This window comes from Myotis davidii, unplaced genomic scaffold, assembly GCF_000327345.1.
Source record: "Myotis davidii unplaced genomic scaffold, ASM32734v1 scaffold265, whole genome shotgun sequence".
Lineage (NCBI taxonomy): Eukaryota > Metazoa > Chordata > Mammalia > Chiroptera > Vespertilionidae > Myotis > Myotis davidii.
In genome coordinates, this window is record NW_006296627.1 from 1,760,683 (window position 1) to 1,770,744 (window position 10,062).

The following is a 10,062-nucleotide window of genomic DNA, read 5'->3' on the forward strand; positions in this document are numbered from 1 at the left end:
AGAGAGGAAGGGAGAAGGAAAGAGAGATAGAAACATCAACGATGAGAGAGAATCATTGATCGCCTGCCTCCTGCACACCCCCCACTGGGGATGGAGCCCGCAACCCAGGCATGTTCCCTTGGCCGGAATCGAACTTGGGACCCTTCAGTCTGCAGGCCGACGCTCTATCCACCGAGCCAAGCCGGCCAGGGCATCACAGAGTTTCTTACTGGAAATCCAGCAATAGGGTGTTTCTAGCCGAGGGTTCTTTCCACCGCGAAAACAATTCTTTAATAGTAATGTCCTTTGCCCTGGCTTTGGCCTAAATCTGGAAACGTCAGGCTCACAATATTTGAGGGATTTCCTGGCAGTTGTCCACATGGTTATGTGGTTTGGTGACCGACGACATGGTGAATAATATGACTGGGTCTGGACCTTGTTTCTAGTACGGTTGTCATCCATAAATAAAAAGTTTGCTTCTTTTTTTCCCCTTAAACTTTGTGGCTTTTGATTCTTTTTTTTTTTTCTTTATTGCTCTGACTAGGACATTCAGTACAATGTTGAGAAATGGTGAAAACAGACATTCTTGCCTGGCCCTAAAACTTAGTGCGGTGTGGGAGATTAGTTGTTGGTTACCCATAAATGCTATTAATCAGGTTAAGGAAGTCCCTTCATTCCTAATTTACTAAAACTGGTTGTTGTTTTTTATTCTTATGATCATTTTGTTAAGTTCTTTTTCTGCATATATTGAAATGATCATGCTGTTTTCCTTTATTTTGTAAATGTAAGGAATTACATTAATTTTCAAATATAAGACCAATATTACACTCCAGGAATAAGCTATATTTGGAAAATATATATTTTTTATTTATTGTTGATTTTAGTTTGCTAATATTTTGTTAAATGTTTTTGTCTATGTTCAAGAGAGTTATTATAATTTTCTTTTCTTACAATGTCTTTGGCTATTATCAGGGTTATGCTAGGTTCATAAAGTTAATTGGGAAATAGTCCTTTTTCCTCTGTTTTTCTGAGAGAATTTATATAAGATTGGTATTATTACATTTTTTAAAATAATGGGTAGAATTCACCAGTGAAACGATCTCAGCCTGGACTTTTCTTTGGGGAAGATTTTTTAATTCTTCCCACATAGGTAGAGATTATAAGGTTATTTGGATTTTCAATTTCTTCTTCTAACTATCTAGGACACAAATTCTATTTCAACTAAAATTTCAAATTTATTGCGTAAAGTTGTTCATAATAATCTTTTATTATCCTTTTAATGTCTGAAAGATCTGTAGTGATGCCCCTCTTCCGTTCTTTGTGTTGTTAATTTGTATTTTTCTTGATCATTCTACCCAAAGAATATATTCATTTTATTAATCTTTCTCAAAGAACCAATGATTTTCTTTTCTATTTTATTAATTAATATTATTTTTATTCCCATATATTTTGGCTTTAATTTCCTCTTCTTTTTCTAGCTTCTCAAATCATTTATTTTAAATTTTTTCTCTCTTCTAATATTCGTAGGTAAAGTTCTAAACTTCCCTCTCAGCACTGCTGTAGCTTGTTGAGTTTAAGCCTTCATGTGATTTTTAAATGTGCCTTTTCATATGTGAATTTTTAAGAAACTGTAATTTATTTCAAACTGGATGAGTTCAGGGATATTTTAGGTCTCTTTTTGCTGATAATTTTAATTTAATTTTTTTGTGGTCAGATAACATACCATATATGACTTTAACCCTTTGAGAATTATTGAAACTTGTTTGATGACCCCGTATGTGTTCTTACTGAGCATTCCCTGAGCACGTGAAAAAAATGTATTCTGAAGTTCTTGGATCTAGCGTTCAATAGTGTTAACTAGATTCAATTGGTTTATACTATTGTTCAAATCTTATCTCACTAATTTTCCATCTACTTGCTCTATCAATTATTGAGATAGTAGAGTTCAAATCTAACAATAATTATGGATCTGTCTATTTCTCCCTTTAGTTCTGTTTGTGTTTTATGTATTTTGAGGCACTGTTATTAGATGCATACTCATTTAGGATCATTATTTCTTCTCAATGACTTAAACTTATTATGAAATATTCTTTTTGATCTCTGTTCATATTGTCAGATATTAATATCAAATTATAATATCTCTTTAGCTTTGTGGTTAGTGTCTCTGCTTTAGTCTTTTCCCATTCTTTTTTCTTTTAATGAATCTTTTGTTTATTTTTAAAGTGCAACTCTTTAGCATATATTTAGGGCTTGCTTTCATTCCAGTATGACAATAACTGCCTTTTTATTGGCATTTTTAATCAATTTACATTTAACATAATTGTTGAGTTTAAGTCTACCATCTTGCTACTTGTTTTCTTTCTTTTTTTTAAAATATATTTTATTGATTTTTCACAGAGAGGAAGGGAGAGAGAGAGAGAGAGTTAGAAACATCGATGAGAGAGAAACATCGATCAGCTGCCTCCTGCACATCTCCCAATGGTGATGTGCCCACAACCCAGGTACATGCCCTTGACCGGAATCGAACCTGGGACCCTTGAGTCCGCAGGCTGACGCTCTATCTACTGAGCCAAACCGGTTTTGGCGCTACTTGTTTTCAATATGTCCCTCAGTCTTTGTTCCTATTTTCTGCCTTTTATAATAATTTTAAAATTTATTTAAATATATATATACGAATATATATATATATATATTATTTATTACTGTTTTATCTCCTCTATGAGAACTACATCTATTTGATTTTCATTTTTTTCTAGTTTGTCTAGGAATTATTTGCATTCTTAACTTACCATAGCCTCCCATGAATTATGATGCCATTTCATGTATATTCTAAGAATTTTACAATGTGACATTATTATGTATCTTATTTCTGCATATATTATAAACCATAATTTTACACAATTACTTTTAAGGAATTATGAAATTAGGAAACAAATATTCTTATATTTACCCACATACATATATGATGCTCTTTGTGCCTTTGTGTATGTAATTTTCCTTCAGCCTGAAGGACTTCCTTTAACATTTCTTATAGTTCAGGTCTGCTAAATTAGCTCAGCTTTCGTTTATCTGAAAATAGTTGTTATTTTGCTTTTAGTTTTTTCAGAGATTTTCACTGGACATTGAATTCTTAATTGGTGAGTTTTTCTTTTATACATTTCAGCACTTTAAAAATATCATTCCACTGAATTATGACGTTCATTGTTTCTGATGAAAAATCAATATTTAAAATTTTGTTCCTCTGTATATAATTGTCTGGCTATTTTTTAGAGATTCCTATATTTATCACTGGTTTCAGCAACAAACTTTGCATTTATAATGTTCCTGTTGTTTTGTTTGTATCTGCTTCTTGAGGTTTGTTAACTTTCTGCTATCTCTGGGTTGATATTGTTCAGCAAATGTGGGGAGAAAGTTGGTCACTGACTCTTCAAATACTTTTTCTGACTCAATTTCTCTTTCCTCTCCTTCTGGGACTCCAGTTATACCTGTATTAGACCATTTTATATTGTATCTGGGATCTATTCATTTTTTTAGTCTTTTTTACTTCCCGTGCTTCAAGTTCTTTGATTTCTTCTTTTGTAGTGTCCTATTTGCTATTAAAAATTTTTTAATTTCAGATATAATAACTTTTACTTTTAGAATTTTTATTTGTTTTTTTTTATAGTTTCTGTTTTTATACTGAGATTCCTGATCTGTTCACCTACTATGTCTAGTTTGCTTTAAATTCTTGATATGTTTTAAAGTTTTTGTCTACTAAGTCCAACATCTGAGCTATCTCTGGGTCCATTTCTTTTAAGTATATTTCCCCCTTGGTTATAGATCACATTTTTGGGGGGTTTTTTGTTTGTTTGTTTCTTTGGGGTTTGTTTTTTGTTTGGGGTTTTTTTTTTTACATATCTAGTAATTTTTTTCACTGCTTTCACTGGATATTGTGGATTTTACATTGTTGCAAAACCAGATTTATTTGTCTTCCTTTGAAGAGTCTTCACTTTTCTGTCAACATTTGCTCACAGACTAACTTGCTCTTCTTGAGGCCGATGTTAAAAGGTTTTAGGGAAAGTATAAAGTAGCCCTTACTGTAGAGCTAGAAAAGCCCTACTCCTAAGACTTTGCCTTTCTGACATTTTAATTGAACGCCCAGTATGTACAGTGAGGTCTCTCGAATCTGTCTGATCAGTTATCCAATGTCTCCAGCCTTATGCAATCTTTGGAATCTTTGTTCAGCTCACAATTCGTCAGTAATTATTCTCTGCCGTGACTCACAGAGTCCTTCCTTCTGCATGTACAACTTAATGTTCAGTAAAATATTAAGAGAGACTTTTATGCATGTTTCTGGAGCTCTCTTTCTGAGTGTGGTGTGTGTGTGTGTGTGTGTGTGTGTGTGTGTGTGTGTGCAGCCTCTTTCTCTCTGGTACCTGGTACACAAAGCTGAACTTCAGTCTTTACCCCATCAGCTCAGTGAGATCATTGCCCTTGCTTAAGCTACTCCTTTATGCATCACAGTCTAGAAGGTGTTTCTACAGAAAGCTGAAGGGGATTATTGGGCTGACATCACGTGCTAATATTTTACTTTTCTCAAGAATCACATTCCTTCTCTGATTGTTGTCTAGAGTTTGAAAACTTCTGTTTCAGTTTTATATTTGTTTATAACAGGAGGACTGGTTTGGTACTAATTATGCCATCAGGGCTGAAAATGTAAGTCTCTAGTACAATTGAGTGATTCACTCTCAGTTGTTCAAAAACCTCCATTTTAAAATGGCCATAGTATTACCTTTGAGAAATGGGATAGCTCTGAAAAGGCCTGTGAACAAAATATATTTTTTATGGACAAAGAGCATGGCCAAGATGCTAGGTGGAATTCAAGGTGCTATTTGCAAGCTCTGGATTAATGCTTTTTTGTAGGTATGGTTGTATGCTTTTATGTATTCGTGTGTAAGAGTATGAGTGAGAGCAAATGAGTGTTAGGAGAGGGAAAAGAGAAGCCAAGCAAATATAAATGTAGGAAGACACACTGAAAGGGTCAAAATCTTAGTTTAAAAAAAAATAATACTCAGCATGAAAGTAATTTAAAACTCAAAAAATTTAACTCTTTCTGCAATATTAGCTACCTATTTGAATGCCTACCACGTGTCAGGCATTTTTCTGTGTTTCACATATTTTAACTATTTAATCTTCACAACAACCTTTTGTGATATGTGCCTGTTTAATCCCCATTTTACAGATTAGAAAACTGTGATATAAAGAGATGGTATAACTTGCCCATGGTTGTGATGTTCATAGGTAGGAGTTGGGATTTAATCCCAGGCAGTCTGCATCCAAACCCCTACATTTTTAACCTCTACACTTTCTTCATATCAGAGAAGGATTTGGTTAGTGTCTCCTCTAGTCTCTTCCTCACTCCCCTGTCCTCTAAAAAAAATTCCCCTGTTAAGTTTCGGTGACCAATAAAAGCCTCACTGGGGTTTGGTGTTGGTCGAGGATGCCTGACCATCGAAAAGATGGGCATGCTGTTGGTTCACAGTTTTTTTCACCTGGACTCTTTTAGCATCTTCCATTTCATCAACTTCAATCGCCAATATAGCTTTTCAATATTCAAGTGACCTTCAAGTATGGACAAAACTTGATGCGTGACTCAGGGAGATTTTCAGTCCCTAATTTGGACAGTTTGAGAAGCCAGGTGATGATTGGGATGACCCATCTCCCTTGAGACACAGGAAGTGGGGAGAGGGAAAATCACTTCCCTGAATTATCAGTAATTCACACCAGGAGACTTTCAGACTGGTTCTGCTTCTGACTTGGGGGATGGTGAGGTTGGGGGGTGGGGTATGAATACTGATCTGGACTAGAGGCACTGGGTCTCTCTAGGATTTTATTTCCACTTCTCTACCTGAGAGTTGCTATCTCCTCGAGATGGGTTCTTCCAGTGATCTTGACGATTCCAGGAAGGAAGGAGCTAACAGATTGCAGGCTATTATTATGGCAACATCATTTCTCCTTGGCCACCAAACAGTTGTATCCTGAGTCATGAACCACTCCGCTCAGTGGCTGTCGAGCCAAACTGCGTTTGAAATTCAGGGGAGAAAGTCCGTGTGTGCCCAAACCAAGCCCCTGAGCCACCCAGCACCCATCAGGAAGACAGCAATGAATAGGGTCGGAAGCAGTGCCAGGACCCATGCCTTGCAGCTGGCGTGGACCTTCAAGCGTCCATTCCACAGATATCTTTCTGGTATAAAAATCTCATGTCCTCACCGACAGGAGGCGCCGTTGTCTATTCTCTCTGCTCTTTGCAAGGTTCCTGACTACTGAATCACCTCCTTTTTACATGAAGTGTACTAGGGAGATCATATTTTATTTGTAATGTCTAAAGAAATTATATTAGCCATGACAGTTTATGAAACAAGACAGGCAGAGTTTGTATTTGGAAAGGTAACATCTTATTTACTAGGAAGACCTGAATTTGGACAGATTTACCTGGGCCCATTTGAAAGCCAGAAAACTAGTATCCCTTTTGGCTTGTCAACCAGAGTCCTGTAATTATTCTATATAATTGTTATTTTTCTTTTCTTTTTGGAAGGAGTCTCCTGATGAAGAAAGAATTTAAAGAGATGCCTAAGTTCCAGGGAATTTTCCTCTAAGACTAATAACATCAAGATAGTTTTGATTTTATTTATTTATGGTCATTGTTTTTCTCTACATGAAAAAAAAAAGTGTCATCTTCAGAGATCCCGGTTAGAATTTTTAATTTTCCTTGTGCCGGTTGAAGAAGAACCTCAAACCTTGGTGCTGCTTTTTGTTTATTTCAAGAAGAATTTCAGCTGGTGCTTGAAAACTTATGCCTCCTATAAAACCAAGAAATATTTTTTTACACGGTGTATATTCAAGATATCTTCCAACTGACAGACATTCCACCGAACAAAGAAGTTGGGCCATTTTTCACTATACATTTTTGGTTAAATATGTGAGAGCTATTGTTTTGAAAGTCAACCATAGTAATAATAGCCAATTCAAAAAACGTCCTACTGAAGAGTGAGTTACATTTTGTCTCTATTTCTACATTTATACTCCCATCTCTCTCTCCATCTTTTAGTTCTCCCAGAAACAAAACAGAGTATTTCTCCTCTGGCAAACTAATGGCAAGGTTCCATGTAAGAAAATGCTGAACTTGAAATTATGAAACATCACCATCAGTTTCGGAGGATTACAGGATTAGAATGTAGCCAGAAATTTAGGGCTCAAGAACCTAGAACATTAAGTCCAGAGATGGAATGTCATTGGCTCCAAGGTTAAAAACAGAGGACCACCGTCTTATTGCCTGTGATTATGACATACTCGAACATCAGTTGGGCTCAAATACACATTGAAGACAGTCAGCCAAAGGGTAAATAAATTAAACTGAAGTGACTCAGAAAGCACCTAGGGAGCTGAGTTGTGAAGCAGTAACAAGGAACTTTGTTCTTGAGAATGACCCCACTTAGAACTCAAGGGAGAGAGCCTCATTAGAAAACTCAAAGAATCACAGAACCCCATGAGTTTCATTTATAAGCTTTCTCCATAGAGATGGAAAAGAATATGTATGATGATATAAGGGGACTGGTATCTATATTTGGAAGTTCTGGACATTTACCGTACATTAAACCCAAGTATTTCCCTTTTTATTTTCTATTTTTAAAATATTTGATTTTTTGAGAGAGAGGAAGGAAGGGGGAAAGAGAAAGCAACATCAATGTGAAAGCTGCCTTCTGCATGTCCCCTACTGGGGATCGATCTGCAACCCCAGCATGTGCCCTGACCAGGAATTGAACCAGCAACCTTTCGGTGCACAGGACAATGCCGCTCAACCAATCGAGCTGCACCATCCAGGGCTCACGTTTTCCCTCTTAAACCAGCAGAATAGGCAGATCATGTGTACTAGAATGTCTGTTTAAAAAGAGAGACAAAAATACAATGATGTAAAGATTTTGAGACTTTCCTCAGTCTCACTTATTATAAGCTTGCTTCTTGGAAGAGCTTCCTGCTGGGGCACTGAGCTACTACTGAAGCTCATTTTGTGGCATATTTTTTCTTACTGATACACTTTTATGAGTTATTCTCGTTGCATGTTCCTGTACCAGGACAAGGCCCAGGCATCCACTCACTGACTTTCATGAAGGCATCTATGGAAGGTTTTTGAAGTCCACTGGTTAAGAGGAAAAAGTGCTTTTGTGTTTGATCAGTATGTAGGCAGAAGATAGTTAGAAATTATGCTGAGTCACACTTTAAGAGAGCTGCATTGCAAACAGAGGGAGAGGGCTTCATCGTGGCCTCTGAGGTCAGCTAACCTGGGTCCTGGTTTTTGTTACATCAAGGGCACACGTCTCAATATCTCTAAGCTTCATTTACCTTCTATTTAAATACCAACATTTCTTGACTACTTACTATGTACCAACCACTATTATCAGCACTTTTAAACAATTGTTTTTAGAGAAAAAGAAAGAGGGAGAGAAAGATAGAAACATCAACTATGAGAGAGAATCACTGATTGGATGCCTCCTGCACGCTCACACTGGGGATCGAGCCTGCAACCCTGGCATGTGCCCCGACAGAGAATCAAACTGTGACCCCTGGTTCATAGTTTGACGCTCAACCACTGAGCCACACCAGCCAGGCTCAGCACTTTTATTCATTTAAACCTCACAACCATCTTATTACATCCCCACTTTACCGATAGGTAAACTGGGGCTCAGAAAGGCAATGAAGCATGCTTAAGATTATATCTTGAAAATTAAGGAGACCAAGATTCAAATTCTCATCAGTTTCATTTCAGAGTCTGAGCTTTTAATCTCCCTGAAATGGGGGCAATAATAACACCATCACTGACATATATCAAAAGAGATAATGTCTTCCCTGACCAGTTTGGCTCAGTAGATAGAGCGTCGGCCTGCGGACTGTAGGGTCCTGGGTTAGATTTCGGTCAAGGGCATGTACCTTGGTTGTGGGCACATCCCCAGTGGAGGGTGTGCAGGAGGCAACTGATCGATGTTTCTAACTCTCTATCCCTCTCCCTTCCTCTCTGTAAAATAATTCAATAAAATATATTTTTAAAAAAAGAGAGAGAGATAATGTCTGTAAAAGCACCAGAGTCATAGACACATGTAAGGAATTGTAATTGTTATAATGAGGTCATTTAAGAAAAGGGAAAACTGGTAGTTACATGACATGGTCGTGGCAGAAGTACTCTCAAATGCTGACACACCAGAGCTTACTTGTTCTATGTGAATCAACTAGTCTTTCCTGAATACATTATTTTCCTTGACAGCACCCAATCAAATTATTAAGTACGATATGTTACATAAATCAGGTATGATGGATAACCATTCCACTATAGATTGTTTCGGTTTTTAGAAGGCTGAGCAACCTAAAAGACAAAGAGAAGCAACTCCGGTCCATTCGTTACCTTGGAGTCAAGCTGCACTGGTTTGCTTATTTGTTTAAGCTCTGAAGACATTTGCACAGAAATTCAGCTCCAAAACCCCAGGAACCATAATGGAGGTTACCAATAATCTAGAAAGTGTTATTTGTTTGCTTGTAGGTCATAAGAGGATCAGAGTCTATGAAACAAGAGACATAATGTTCCTTAAATCACCACCACAATAAAATATACACAATTTCAAGTCATTCTTATTTTCAAGTAGAAATTTAAATGGACACTTACAAACAATAAATTTAGAAACACAGTGATCGAAATGCTTTGTAGATTTATAGTTAAAAACAACCCAGACAACCCCGCCCCCCCCCCAAAAAAAACCCACCTACAAGGATTTTAAAAACATTTTATTCCAGTTCCATATGCTGTTTCTCTGAAATGTATACGACCCAAGGGTTTGGGCCCCAAAGCCAAAGTATACTTTCCCTCCTCTATTGGATCTGTAGGTTCCTCAGGTCTGCAAAGTCCACGGTGAGCAGAACTCTGCTTCTGCTGTCTGGGCTGGTCTGCTAGGGTCAGACATCTGTGGACAGGTGGTACATGAGCTAGAGGAGAAGGCTGAGGTCCTGCCTTCTATTGGCTGCACCAGAGAGCCAACAGGAACACTTCAGTCATCAGCA

At 37.1% G+C, this 10,062-nt stretch overlaps 1 long non-coding RNA gene across 1 annotated transcript in view; it reads left to right on the top strand.

Moving 5' to 3' along the window:
- LOC102766562 overlaps positions 1–10,062 on the top strand; it is a 46,782-nt gene that overhangs the window by 34,037 nt on the left and 2,683 nt on the right. Inside the window, exon 3 of the long non-coding RNA XR_001515260.1 lies at positions 6,554–7,005. This is a non-coding gene — a long non-coding RNA (uncharacterized LOC102766562). The remainder of the gene's footprint in view (positions 1–6,553; positions 7,006–10,062) is intronic.